Source organism: Manis javanica, chromosome 3, assembly GCF_040802235.1.
Source record: "Manis javanica isolate MJ-LG chromosome 3, MJ_LKY, whole genome shotgun sequence".
In the NCBI taxonomy this organism is placed as follows: domain Eukaryota; kingdom Metazoa; phylum Chordata; class Mammalia; order Pholidota; family Manidae; genus Manis; species Manis javanica.
This window is the reverse complement of record NC_133158.1, coordinates 72,489,804-72,503,777: the sequence shown is the minus strand read 5'-3', so window position 1 is coordinate 72,503,777 and position 13,974 is coordinate 72,489,804. Positions and strand designations below refer to the sequence as shown.

The window sequence follows — 13,974 nt, the reverse complement described above, 5'->3', positions numbered from 1 at the left end:
ATGAGATTGGGACTCTTAAAATGTCAGAAAGCAAGAAAGCTATCAAGACATTTGAGATTGTCAAATGAACATAGAAACCAAAGATGGGCAATTTGAGCTTTAAAATGAATAATCACTGCAATTACGTAAAAGTGTAGAGAATTATTCTATTACATAAAAATAGAATCAATAAAAAACTCCTAGCAGCAATAGGAGATTCAATATGGTAGAAAGATACAAAATTACATGTAAAAATCAGAATCTTCTGGTTTTTAAACAACCAGCAGTTACAGGGAAATATAGAAGAGCTGACCCCATTTACATTACCCACAAAAAAGAAAAATACCCCAGGAATAAACGAGAAACGGTCAAACCTATATAAGAAAAGTTTTTAAAGCTTTTTTTAAAGACATAAAACTGGGACTTGAATAAAAGGAAAAATAAACCTTGCTCTTCAATAGAATAATGTAAAATTGTTAACTGACATCAATTTTTAAAGTATTTTTATATAGCTAGATTCTATTAAAAAAAGAGCAAGAATAAAAAAAAAAAAACACAGGTAAAAACAAAATAAGGCCCAGCAATGAGATGGGCATAGCCCTAACTAGATATTGGAATAGACTACGGCTTCAGTAATTAGTACAGAATATTAGCACATGAGTAGATAATCAGATAGATATTAAAATAGAATAGGAATAGATCCAAGTACAATATGAAAATTTATGTATGTGATAAAAGTGGTACCACAAATTACTGGAAGAAAAATGTACTTTTTTAAATTAGATATTGTTGAAACAGCTAAATAATCCTTTGAAAATAGAGAAAACTGGATATAACATCACCTCGGTGGAATTACAGACAAAACAAAACAACAAAAACTCAACGTGGTTCCTTGCAATGAGGAACCAACCTGAGTTTCCGAATTGAAGGATATTCTGCAAAACCACTGGCCTGAAATTTCCAAAAATGTCAATGCCGTAAGATAAAAAAATAAACAGAAAATGCTGGGGAATTGTGTTCTAAATCAAATAAAACCATAGGGATTTGGTAACTAAATGCACTCTGTGACGTTTGTTAAATCCTGGTTGTATAGGATACAAACAACAATAGGGTAAGTGGGGTGGGTGGGGTGACAACTAAGAAAATTCGAATATGAACTATTATATCTATTATAGTAATGTAACAGTGTCTACGGAATTCCAACTTCCTACGTCTTAAGACACTAATGCTAAGCTTCCTAAAGACAGTTTTGTGATCCTATAGGGCAGTACTCTTCGGGAGGCGATTTTGCCCCGCCCTTTCTCGCCCCGCCCCCAACACTCCTCCGGCGGTATCTGGACGCTGTAGGTCGTTGCCGCTGGCATCTGCTGTACAGGCCAGGAGTGCTACAAAACACTGTACAAAAGCCCAAGACAGCTGTCCTCCCACACCAACAAATAATCACCCTGACTAAAATATCAACAGCACCGAGGTTGAGAAACCCTTATTCTTAGGGGATGTATAGATATTAGGATGAAATAAATGAAATTGTCTTTTGCGCAGATCCAACACAGGTAACACTTAAGGGTGTAGGGCCACGATGCTCGCAGCTAACTCATGTTCAGCAGAGCCCTGGGCGTGCGCCCGGCCCGGCTTCCCTGCTAGCTCCCCGCGGAGTGGGGCTGACCCGCCCAGCGGCGCGGTGGGCGGATCCCGTGAGGCCACTGCGCAGGCGCTGGGCGGCCAGCCGCGCCCCCGCGGGGCTGCTCCAAAGTTACAGCCGCGCTCCGACCGCGCAGTGTAGCGCTGCAGCCCGCGTACAGAAGACAGAAGAAAACTCCCGTCCTGCTGCGTTGCCTTCTCCAGGACTGAGAGAGGCTTTTCCAGTGCAAGCCCGCAGCCCTCTTCCTTTGCGATCTCCGGAGGACTGCAGCGAGCATTGTTTGTCCTTTTAGAGCCTCCTGCTTTGAGGAGCCAGTTGTGTGTGGGCCCGAAGGTCCCTGAGCATCCCCTTCCAGCTAGATTCTCGGAAAATGAGGTTTTACACTCTCTTTAGTGGATTCCGACTTCTCGACTTCCCGACTTCCCTTGTCTGATGAGCCTGGCAAGTACTCTGTCTCCTGATACCACTCATGACCAAAAGAGCCCCCGGCGCAGGCTCATTACACGCCCGGCTCCTCTCCAGCAAGCGCTTATCCAGGTAACATTTTGAAATACCTTAAAAATTTCAGCCTAGAGCCTCTTAATCAAGGAGCTGGCAGACGTTTTCTATCAAGAGCCAGAGAGCAAATGTTTTACGATTTGAGGGCCAGGAACAATGCCTCTTACTTGTCTGTTTCAACAACCTCCTAAAAATGAAAAAAAAAAAAAAAAACTCAGCTGCTGGCCTTACAAAAACAGATGGATTACACAGATTAAACTCTGACCATTTTACCCAGAGAGGAGGCTAAAGCTTTGTTTAGGACTCCGCCCGTGTTCCAGGTCTGACCAGCTATGCTGTAAGGACTTAAGTTCCTTGAGGACTATGACCTGCTAGGTTTACTGGGCTTCACCTGCCAGGCTTCGTTTAGCATATTTTGGGTCCCTACACCTTCATCTCTGCACCTCCTCCCTCCTGGGTGGCGAGTGGTGAGTCCCCAGCAGTCAGCGAAGCCATCAAGAAACCCCCAGACCAGCAGTCACACCCACCTTTATTCTAAAATGCCAATCCCTTCCTATCTGGGGGCAAAAGCCAAGTTCCTGCATTGCAAATAAATTAATATAAAGGCAATACAGGAGTATGTCAGGCAACTGTGTATTTGTAGCATTTTTTGTAGTGATAAATGTAATATATGTCCATTTTGCTAATTTGGAAAATACTAAAAAGTATATACTAGAAAATAAAAGTTCTCTATAATGCCAACCCACAAAAAATAACCATCAAAATGTTTATTTTTAGTCCTTTTTTCATTGAATACTAATAGCACAACTTACTGAACAACCTGATTTTTAAAAATATTTTCTAATAAACTTTTGTTGAAGTATAAAATAGAGAAAAGTATGCAAACAATAAATGCACAGTTCGGTAAATAAACTTTCAAAGACTAACACAGATATACCCTTGCAAAAATCACCAAAATCAAGAAATAGACCATTCCTGGAATCCTTCATCCCCTTACCCAGCAATTTCTCCCCAACTGTATCTACTGTCTTACCCTCAAATACATAGATTAGTTTTGTCTATTTTAGAATTTCACATGAAATGAATTTTTCATTAAATATTGTATATAGTATTTGGTACTTTTCACTCCATACTATAATTGAGAGTCATTTTTTAATTTTACTTAATGCTGTATGGCATTCAATTTATGAATATAGCACAACTTATCCTTTATACATTATTTTTAAATAACAAATTTATTAAGATAGAATTCCCATACAATTCATTCATTTAACATGTACAATTCAGTGGTTTTTTGTACATTGGCAGATAGATGGCATCCATTGCCACAGTCAATTTAGAACATTTTCCTCACCTCACAACAACCCCACACTCTTTAGCTATCACCCCTCTAGCCCTTCCCCTCCATCCTTTCAACCCTAAGCAAGCACAAAACTACTTTCAGTCTCTATAGGTTTGTCTATTCTAGACATTTCATAAAAATGGAATCATATAATATGGAGTCTTTTATGACTGGCCCCTTATACTGATATTGGGCAATTCATGCTGTTTCCAGTTGTGGGGCTACTGTGAACATTATTACACACATCTGTGTATGTGTACATTTTTATCTGTAGATGTCTGTTTCTACTGGGATATATATCAAGGAGTGGAATATCTCAGACAAGTTATGTTTATGGTTAGCTATGGCTGATAGTGCCAAACAATGTTTCAAGTTCGCACTCCCACCAGCAGTGTATAATGAGTTGTCATTGCTCCACACCCTCACCAACATTTGGTGGTTGTGTGGTTTCAATTTACACTTCTCTGATGAAAGATGAAAGAGAACATCTTTTCATGTGATCATTAGTCATTTAAGTATAATCTTTAGCAAATGCCTTTTGAGACTTTTTCTTTTTCAGCTCTCTCTTTTTCTACTTGCTTTATATATTCTAGATGTGGGCCCATTTTCCCTTACATGTGCTGCCAAAAAAAAGAAAAAAAAAAAAAACACCTTTTCCTAGTCTGTGGCTTGCACTTTAACTATATAATTGTTAAATTTTAATGAATGTAAATTTCAAATTTTTACTGAAATTGTACCTCTGTACCCTACTTAAGAAATCATTGCCTACAAGGATCTCCTATGTTATTACCTAAAAATCATATTTTTCTTTGAACATTTAAATCAACTAACCATGTAGAATTTATTTTGGGGTAGGGTATAAAGTAAGGGTTAAATCCTTTTTCATACAGCTAACTTGACCGAAGTCCTTTTCTTGAAAAGACCGTCCTTTTCCTGCTACTCAGCATTAAAGAATCTTATTAAAATAAGATATAATAGATGAAGAGAGAATTTCAAGAGGGATACAAATAATACTGCAAAGAGAAAATGGACATCCTAAACTAAAAATACAATATCTGAAAATATGTGATAGGATTATCAGTAGACTGGACACAACAATAAAAAGGACCATTAAACTTGAACACAGGTTTCTAGAAATACTCTGAATTTAAGTACATGGGGAAAAAAATTTTCTTTTTAATAAACAAAGCATCAGTGACTGATGGAATAGCATCAGGTGGGCTTACATACATGAATTGACCTCCCAAAAGGCAAGGAGGGAGAGTATGGGGCAGAAAGGTATTTTTTTAAATATTAGCAAAAATTTCCAAATTTCATCAAAGATATTTTATCCAGGATGTTTACTTTGTTTGCAGTGGACAGTTGACTCCAATAATCTATCTTTCCATGGATGGAATTTAGAATTTGGCATAAATAATTATAAAGTTTTGCATTTACATGAATTAGCAGCAGGGCATTTGAAAGACACCCAAAATGTGGGAAAATGGCTTGTTAGATGGAACTGTCCTGAACATTACTGTGCTTTTAACATAAATGTTGCCTACCCCCTAAAGGCCAGTAGTGACACCCCAATCATAGTAATGCCAAAATGCCCTCAGTTTTTCAGAATATCCCCACAGTGCCTAATAAGGCCGTGCATCCTTTAAGAACCCAGGTCTCGCATGATCTGTCATTACCTCCTTTCTCCGTGCCCTTTCTAACCTCATCTAATGCTCAAGTCTCTTAAACCACACTGTCCTCTTCCCATCTCAGAGCTTTTGGGATTGCTTTTCTCTCTTCCCCAAATGCTCCTCCCACAAATACCCAAAAGACTGCCTCTTTTCTCCTCCTTGGGTCGTTGTTCAAATGTCATTTTCTCAGTGACACCTGCAGGTCAACAAAACACAACAAAAAATGTACATATTCTTTCCCAATTCCTTGTTTAATTTTATCTATAGCCTGTATTTGAAAGGTGACTGATTTTAATTACTTAATTTGCTTATTGTCTCACTTTCCCCACCACTAGAATGTAAATTATGATGAAGGGGCAGGAGAATATACCATTTTTGTTCTCTGTAATGTCTTCGATACCTTGAATGAGTAAAAAATTATAATTGTTAATATTTTTCTTAGGACTGGCATGTGGACAACCTTAATTTATTCCTAATAACTCCCTATATCTTTCATGTATTCCTTCCATTTTTCATAAATCAGGTAACCCTGCTATTATTCCAGTAATCTACATTTGTAAGGTATGGTTGAATTACTTAGCAAAAAAGAATGTAGCAGTCAAAGCTCCAGCTTTTTACCATGGAGAATAAGAAATATGATATGGTTGTTTCCAAAGCAACAAAAAGCTTTACCTGATTAAGTAGACTAAGGGCTCCTCATTAGATTGAAGTTATAACCAAATTGTCAAGGGCCCTCACAAAGGAAAAAGGTTCAGAGCTGTCATCACACAGAAATTTGCCTATTCAATTATAAGCTAATTGTACCAACATTTTTTCTTTAGGCATTCAGACTTCAGGACCAATGGTGAGCTTTCAAAAATGAAAATGATGGAAAAATCATCAAAATTACTGTAAACTGTACTGCCAAGTGAAGAAGTGTTTCCTGGTAGCATGTGCAGAGTTAAGGGAAATTATATTCCTGCATTACATAATCTACCAACAACCTATTTACCTCCTGTCTTATTTAACTAAGTTATTCTTGAAAGCAGAGCCTGCGACAAGAGTAGACACATTCAATTTGGGACTGTGATTGCAGAGAGCAGGAATGAGAGAGAGAGGGCTGAATGGGGCAGCGGGAAAAAAAGAAAATCCAAGGAAAAAACAGTGGTATCAAGTGGTCCACCAGTGTTATGGCTACTTCATGCAGAACCTTCTCAGGATTCTTATTAAAATTTGTCTCAGAACTGTCGGTTTAAGGGGTGAAAGAAGGCAGCATTCATCTCTCAGCAGCCATTTCCTACATGTTGAAGGCCACTTCTGTGTGGCATTAACACCCCCACCCCTATGGGTTGCAAAGACAGGAGGGCCTTGCAAAGACAGGGTACCATAGCATCACGATTGCCACCTCAGAGAAGTCATGGGACGGGAAGCTAGATACCTGGTATGTGCCTGACAGGAAGCACTGTCAGCACAGAGCAGGGTAAAACCTGCCCAGAACTGCTCACTAGAGCTGTGGCTGGAATCAGCAATTGAAGAGATGCAAGACAGTACACAAGAGGCATCTTATAAGCCTACAGAATGTACTATTCACCTGATCTAAATCTATGTTCTCCTTTCTTTCTGTAATCAAAATTTCAGTGTCCATAAGAAGGTTGGCAGAGGATTAAATACGAAACTTAAATGTATTAGAAGATGTATGGTAATAACCATTTTAACCTTAAGTAATGTTATTCACTATACATATGAATAAGTGATGTTTATAAAAAATAGAAAGTGACACAGAACTTGGAAAATTAAGAAATGATTCTACTTAAAAAATTGGGCCATTGGATAGTTATATTATATTTTAATCTCATGTAATCTCAGAAACAATTATGAATTGTTTGGAGGCAAATGGAAAAATAAAATTAGCCATTTGATATGTCTCTGTGAGCTTTGTAAGTCAATGTCAGTAACATTTCCTAAGATTGTCTTTAGCCATCACTGGTCATACAGAGCTTACAACCAATGCAGGGAAAATTGGGAGAAACAAAGGAAGGAAGAGTATTGGGATAATTTTCATCACATAGAGGGTTGGCACTAATATTAGTTGAAATGGAGGAAAACTGCATGCTTTGACTTGGGGATCCTTCTATGAGGCTCTGTCTTACCAGAAATAGTTTTGTCTCTACCTGCACGCCTGTGTTGTCATCATCCTCCTCTCTTATTTGATCTGGAATTGCCACCAACAGAATAAAGAACCTTGAGTTATTCAGTTTGATGTGTGTTGGGCTCCTACTATTTGCTGTTTTGGCACTATGCATATGAATAAAGCAAAATATAAAACATTACATCCAAAAATTTCAGAATGCATATTCTTTTAAGGTTCACCCTGAACATTTACCAAAATGGCCATATGATTGGTCACAAATCAAGTATCAACAAATTTCCAAAGACTGAAATCACACAGAGTGTAAATTAAACCAGAAATTAATTACATAAAGATTTTTTTAAATTCCCAAATGCTTGTAATTTAAGGATCATACTCCTGAATCAACCTATAAATCAGTCCATGAGTCAACCTAAAAGTCACAGTGGAATTTAGAGAATGTTTTGAAATTAATTCTAATGAAAATATAATGTATCAAAACTTATGGGAAGCTCTGAAAGCAAATGCTTATGGGAAATTTATAGCTCTAAATATGTAGATTGGATATTTTATTAAAAAATTGGCTATCAATGCTCCTAGGACCCAAGAAAAAAAATGCGTGTGAAGCAGCTTTTCAGACATTAGACAACTGGCAGCAAAGGACTGATCACTGAGCCCAGAAAACAAGAGGGCCCTACAATTGCCCTTTCTAGGTTTAAACACAAACAAGTTGCAGGAGGAGGACCTTATGCACAGCAGAGCAACCCGCTGAGTTAAGACAGACTGGAGGTGAGAGAGCAGATCGCTGAAACTACCAGCAAAGAGGAAGATGCAAAGAAAGAAGTTCCAGAAATCTGCATGCAGATCCCTTTATGTTTTTCTGAACACTAAGCTTAACAATTCCCAAAACTAGCACTAGATTGTGCTCAGACAGCAGAACAATTCCAAGAAAGTTTAAGGTCAGACTGATGATGAACCCTCAAGGCAAAGTTGCCCCTCAGAGGAGTCCCAGCCTCACAGAATGCCCTTGCACTAGTGTACCTGTTCTTTTCACTATTGCAATGGAACAGTTCCATGGATATGTAACCTTGGCATGAAAGTGTCAAGCTCCTGCTGGGGTCCTCAGTCAATAAACCTCCCTAAGCGCTAGCATGACTACTGTAGCCTACTCCTTGAGCTACCAGCTCTATTCAGCGAGCAAGTCCTCCATGATGCCTGTGGGTGCACCTGTCTTCCCAAGGAAAAACTTAAGAGCAGTGAGGTGAGTAGAATGACCTACATTCACTGTCACTGCAGTTGATCCAAGGGCTGCAAGTGGTCCTCATCCTCCCCTTTATCCAATATCCCATTTTGGATTCCCCTCACACTAAATGGTCACCTCAGCAGTTCTTGGTGGTTTACCTGGTGAAGTGATGCAAACTTTCATTCTGAGTGATCTGAGCACAGTAATAGTGCCCATCTTAGGCTGGGTTTGCCAGCTGTGTCTATCCGCAGTGACAGTGAGGCAAGGGAGCACCACAAGGTACAAGGGGATCCCTGGAGTCCGCACATATCCCTCCCTGTCCCACTGTCCTGCTCATCATTCAATTACCCTGTGAATACCAGGAGTTCTCACCTGCATGTCCCTGGGCACAAGTAGTACAGTGTGCCCTAGTGGCCACAGTTTCTTATAGTTCAGTGTGGACTCTCACTGTAGCCCCCAACAAGACTATAAACAAAGTATTACACCCAAAGGGGGTTTTTGAACCAGGGCTGCTAAGTTTACAGATGTCAAAGTTGCATGGTAGGAAGCACAAATGCTTCCAATAATTAGTCATCGAGAGTGTTGTAAATAAGAATACTCCCTTGCCACCATATTTGACTCTCATTATCCTCCTCTTGGAGACAGAACACCATAAAGTTCTGGCTTAATGAATATGCTGCATTCTGAAGGATGACAGCCCATCCTTTCAGAATGTTGCCTCAGCTCTTAACTTTAGCTGTGCCTTCTCCAGAAAACCATTCCACCATTCCACGAGGCTGGCTGCATGCATGAGGCTTCAGGGTGATGTAGCATGCGGCAAGACGAAGGCATCCCATGGTCATGGACCCACACTCACACCTTCAGCATCATAAAGTCGTCAGATAATGGGTAAGTCCTTTACAGCTGTACTGGCTGAGGCTCTGGAGGTAGGAAAGGCAATACCTGTACCAGGTTCTCTCCCTGGGAGGACAAACTACTGACCTTCCCAGAATGAAGAGGCCCATTATAGTCAGCCTGCCCCCAAGAGACGATTTAGTCTGGGAATAGTGCCATGTGGAGGGCTGTGTTGTCTATGTGGATGACAGGGTGGACTTCTAGATGCTACAGGGGCTAGGTCAGCCTTGATAAGCAGAAGTCCATGAGAGCTGGGCCCATCTAGGTCTGCTTCTGTAGCTACTCCATTCATAAGCCATCCTGCCAATTCAGGGTGTCTATAACAAAGCCTGGCTAATCTCAACTGGCCATTTTGTTTATTTGGTCGCTAAGTGCCCTTTCCATGATAGATGCTTCTTGATGGGTGTTAATGTGTGAAACAAAAATCTTCATACTCTGTGTCCACTCCCCTATGTCTGTTTACATACTTCTACACCAGACTTCCTGGGCTCTAACTGTCTACTCCTTTTCCATCTACACCATTAGCCAGTGGCCAGGAAACAGAACATATTCTCATGTAGAACCATATCTTCTCTACACAAAATAGATGACCAGGTACACTGCTCATATGTGCCCTTTCCAATGTCCTTCAAGGCCACTCCTGGACATAGCTACAACACAGCCAACTGTTTCTGATCCTCTTTCTGACTGGGATTGAAAAGAGCAACTAGATTGATGGCCACACACTATTTATCTGGGCCCTTCTTAATGTCTAGTAATGAATGATACCACATCTGCAAAGCAGCTGCAAACAAGGCTGATACTAGGTTACACTTCAGTGGTCTACAATCATCTATACAGTTTCTTCAAAGCCCAAACTGGCAAATAAGTGGAGAAGACATGTGGACCACCAATGAGCTCCACCTCCCCCACTCCTGGCCAATTGTTTTTGGTCTCCTAACTTGGCTAGCAAAAAGGGGAGTTTTAGAGGTTTCCATTTGGCTTTCCTCACTATGATGGCTCTTGCCCTGTGAGTCAAAGCTTTATGTGTATGCTACGATCATATTCAATTATACCCTGAAGCACTGCAGACATGACCACTTGTGGATCCACAGACTTAGTGTGTCTGTTGTGAGCCAGACTTTAGTCAGCACCGTGGGGCCTGGTCTGCATGAGCCCCACTTTAATGGGGGCCAGGATGTTGTTTTGGGTTCCCAGGTATCAATGTCCACTCACACCCTATATCCAACAGTCCTTGAAATGTCTGCATAACACTCCTTTTCTCAGTGTACAATCACCAGGATAATTGCCCACATGTCCATTTGGAGGACAACTTGGTGATTCATCACAGTATATGCATGCACCTGTAGAGCAGCGTCCCTCTTCCCAGGGACCCAGACACCTTTTCTGCCTGTGGTTCCATAAGAAAATTGCCTCCAGTCTGGGAATTGTTTCATTAGAGACAATAAATGCAGCCTCTTCCTTTTCCATTTTTGCCTTACTGGTTATAGATCTTTAGCAACATTCTTGTTATCTGCTTATCTAGTTTAGCTACAGGGGTGTTAAGTTCAAGTAATCATCTTCTGAACACCCCCAGAATGCCCCTACAACTTCACCAGTTGTTTACAGTAATTATGGCTTCTTGGCTTTTGGTACTTCAGCACCAGTCCTCTATTACTTCAGGGCTCATGACTCCTGCATGACATTAACTAGCCCAGCTCTGTGACCACCTCACTCACAATCGGTCCTGGTCTAAAGAGGAAAGCCACCCCAGAACCGATGATGTTTGTACCTTCTCACAAGCATATTCTTGGTGGCCTTAGTCAATCATGTGTCTTCTGGGCCCTACTTTGGAAAGAAATCATGTGGTGGGTTTCTAGCCTCATAATATATTCAATCTAGCATGGCCTTCTCCCTCAGACTTTTTACTGCCTCTCCTACCATTTACCAGGACTACTTGGACATTTCACTTCACTCAGTATTGATGTCTAGGGACTTACCTTATCAGTGAATTTGTCCCACCCCCTGGGGTTCCTGCTAGGAAAATAACTCCTGTGTCCCAGTAAAGTACTGATAAATAAATAAGTTCTTGTTTTTCTAGTCTGATATTCTGGTTCCATAAATAAAGCACCATCAAAATCCCATCACAGGAATACCACCCTTGCTCCTGGTGGTACATGCTATTTCTTGCAACTCCTTTAGCACATAATCTTTTCCTTCCCTAATCTGACCCACACTTCTCAAGTGAGGTTATGCTAGATTTAACTAAGATCATGTGCCTGGCAGCCAGGAGAGAAGATGGAGGCATCCCATGAAGGGGTACCTACCTATTGCCTTGTAAAGAAAAGTCCTTTCTGGCATCTTCCACCACAGGGGAAGTCCATAGCTTTCTGCAAAGTACTATTCAAACCCACGTGACTGCACTGGTAAATTCTTCTGAACATTTAAGAAGAAAAAAAACACTAAGCTCACATAATTTTCTACTGAATAAGAAAACATAAATCATTCCCAGCTTGTTTTCGGAGACAAACATAATTTTAATACCAAAACCTGACAAGGACATTACAAAAGAGAAAAATTATAGATAGGGCCAACATGAAAGATAAGATTGTCCAATCAGATTCAAAGACTCACAGGCGTAAAGAGATTTTATCCATCATAAATTTTTCTCATAATCTCAAGAATACAAGCAATCAGGTGAACAGGTACAGCACAAAGAAGTTCAGAACAATATATGGCTTCCTGTGTTCTTCCTTCTTCCATTGAATGAGCTGTTTCAAGCTGGGAAGATACAGCCTCTAAGTGGGGTCACCTTACATAACATGTAGCATTTTAAATGATGACATTTCCCTATTTTATACCAGATAATTATGTAACTTACACGACATTTTCCTAAGAGCCATGCTCCATAAATTCATGGATTCTGGTTCTGTTTACCATAGTCAATCCTGGATCAAGGATTTAGCCAGTCAATCCTGGCTAAAAACACTTCACAGATAAGAACGCATCTCCTAATAATTAGTATTACTTGATTTGCACGAAGCCTGTTATTAATATCTTTTCAAGGGGATTAGCCTGGGTTACCTGCCTTCTTTCTTTCCTGGAAGCATCCCCCAAGAAGTTTCTGGGAGAGAAGTTAATTGGAGGCTAGCTACCTAACTTTTCCTAATCAGAAGCCAATAAATATCATAAACACAGAGGCTAAAATACTAAATAAAATATTATCAAATAGATTCTGCAATATGGAAAGAGGCTAATACATCATAATGTTGGTTTAACATTTGAAAATTAATTAATGTAATTCATCATGTAACAGAATGAGAAAACTATATGATAATCTCAATAGATACAGAATAAGCAACTGACAAATCAACACCCATTAACATTATAAATTATCAGCAAACTAGAAATAGAAGCGAACTTTCCTAACCTGATAAAGGTATCTACTAAAAACCTATAGCTAACATAATTTTTAATTGTAAAACATGGCATCTTTCCCCTTACTTAATACTGGGATAAGCCAAGCATGTTCATTTTCATCACCTCTATTCAACATTGCACTTCACGTCCTCTCCCAGTACAGCAAAGGAGACTGATGGTGAGAGAGAAAACAGGAATAAATATTGAAAATGAAAAAAATAAAATTATTATCCCACAATTGTGCAGGTAGAAAATCTGGAATAATCTACAGATAAACTATTAGAATAATTATAAATTTAGCAAAGTCAAATATCACATCATATAAGGGTCACTATCAAAATCAATTGCACTACCCATCCTTGTACTGGATCAATAGGATGTATATAAATTTTATAAAAATTTATAATAGTATCAAAACATCAAATACCAAGAAGGAAGTCATTTGTAATATTTATAATTTATAATTTTTCTACATGGAAAACTATAAAATATTGCTAAGAGAAAGAAAATTTAAATAAATGGAAGTATAAACAATGGTAATAGAAGAAAGACTCAGTATTTTAAAGATCAATATTTTTAATTTGCTCCAAATTTATAAAGTCAATGTAACACCAATCAAACTCCTGGCAGAAGTTTTGTTTTGTTTTGCTTTTTGAGCAAATTAGTAAACTAAATCTAAAATGTATATGGAAATAGAAAGGGCCAAGAATAATAATAGTCCTGAAGAAGAGCAAGTCGGAAGGCTTACACTGCTGGGGTAGCGAAAGGGACAGGGACAAGCATCATGATTAACTTTTCCTACCTATGATGAAAAATGCTGAGATATAATAAACAGTATAATAAAAACAGGAGGGATCCCATCTTAAGGCTAAGACTCCATTTTAAAAAACAGAGTTGAGAAATAAAATTCCTAACATATTCTCTGGTAATCAGCCAACAGCCTACCTTAAGGCAGGGCAGGCAGTCTTAACTGACATGTTGCCACTACTTGAGAGTAACCACTGTCTTGGAGAAGAACAAGATAAATAAATCTCTTGTGTTGGGTTTATTTAGCAAAATCAGGTGGAGGACTGATAACAGAGAAGAGACAAGGTGTCTCACCAGAGATAAGCGTCTTGAGACCACAAGTCAAACCAATGCCCAACAAACGCTGCAACCCTTTGCCCCATTCTCGAAAGCCTTAAAAGACAGAATCCCCAA

At 39.4% G+C, this 13,974-nt stretch overlaps 1 long non-coding RNA gene across 1 annotated transcript; it reads left to right on the top strand.

Annotated features, from left to right (window-relative positions):
- Positions 1-1,416: 1,416 nt before the first annotated feature.
- On the top strand, positions 1,417-7,364 carry LOC108384655 (uncharacterized). The gene is made up of 2 exons (XR_001850099.3): positions 1,417-2,158; positions 5,953-7,364. It is a non-coding gene; the product is annotated as an uncharacterized lncRNA (long non-coding RNA).
- The last annotated feature ends 6,610 nt before the right edge of the window (positions 7,365-13,974 follow it).